A 466-nucleotide genomic window follows, 5' to 3' on the forward strand; every position below is an offset into this window, starting at 1 on the left:
ATGACGCCATATCTTCAAAGCGAATACTACCGCAGCCAACTCTAAATCATGGGTTGGGTAGTTCTTCTCATGAACTTTCAACTGTCTGGAGGCATAAGCTATAACTTTGCCATTCTGCATTAAGACACAACCCAAACCCACTCTAGATGCATCATAATACACCACAAAACCCTGAGTACCTTCTGGTAACGTCAAAACTGGAGCTGTAATCAACCTCTTTTTCAATTCCTGAAAGCTTTTCTCACAAGCTTCAGACCATTGAAATTTCACCGCTTTCTGAGTCAACTTTGTCAAAGGAGATGCAATAGACAAGAACCCCTCTACAAACCTTCTATAATAACCAGCTAAACCCAAGAAACTCCTAATATCAGTTGGAGATGTGGGTCTAGGCCAATGTTGCACTGCCTCGATCTTCCGAGTATCAACCTTAATTCCATCACCAGACACAATGTGGCCTAGGAATGCC

This window comes from Solanum tuberosum, unplaced genomic scaffold, assembly GCF_000226075.1.
Source record: "Solanum tuberosum cultivar DM 1-3 516 R44 unplaced genomic scaffold, SolTub_3.0 scf00056, whole genome shotgun sequence".
Classification (NCBI taxonomy): Eukaryota; Viridiplantae; Streptophyta; class Magnoliopsida; order Solanales; family Solanaceae; genus Solanum; species Solanum tuberosum.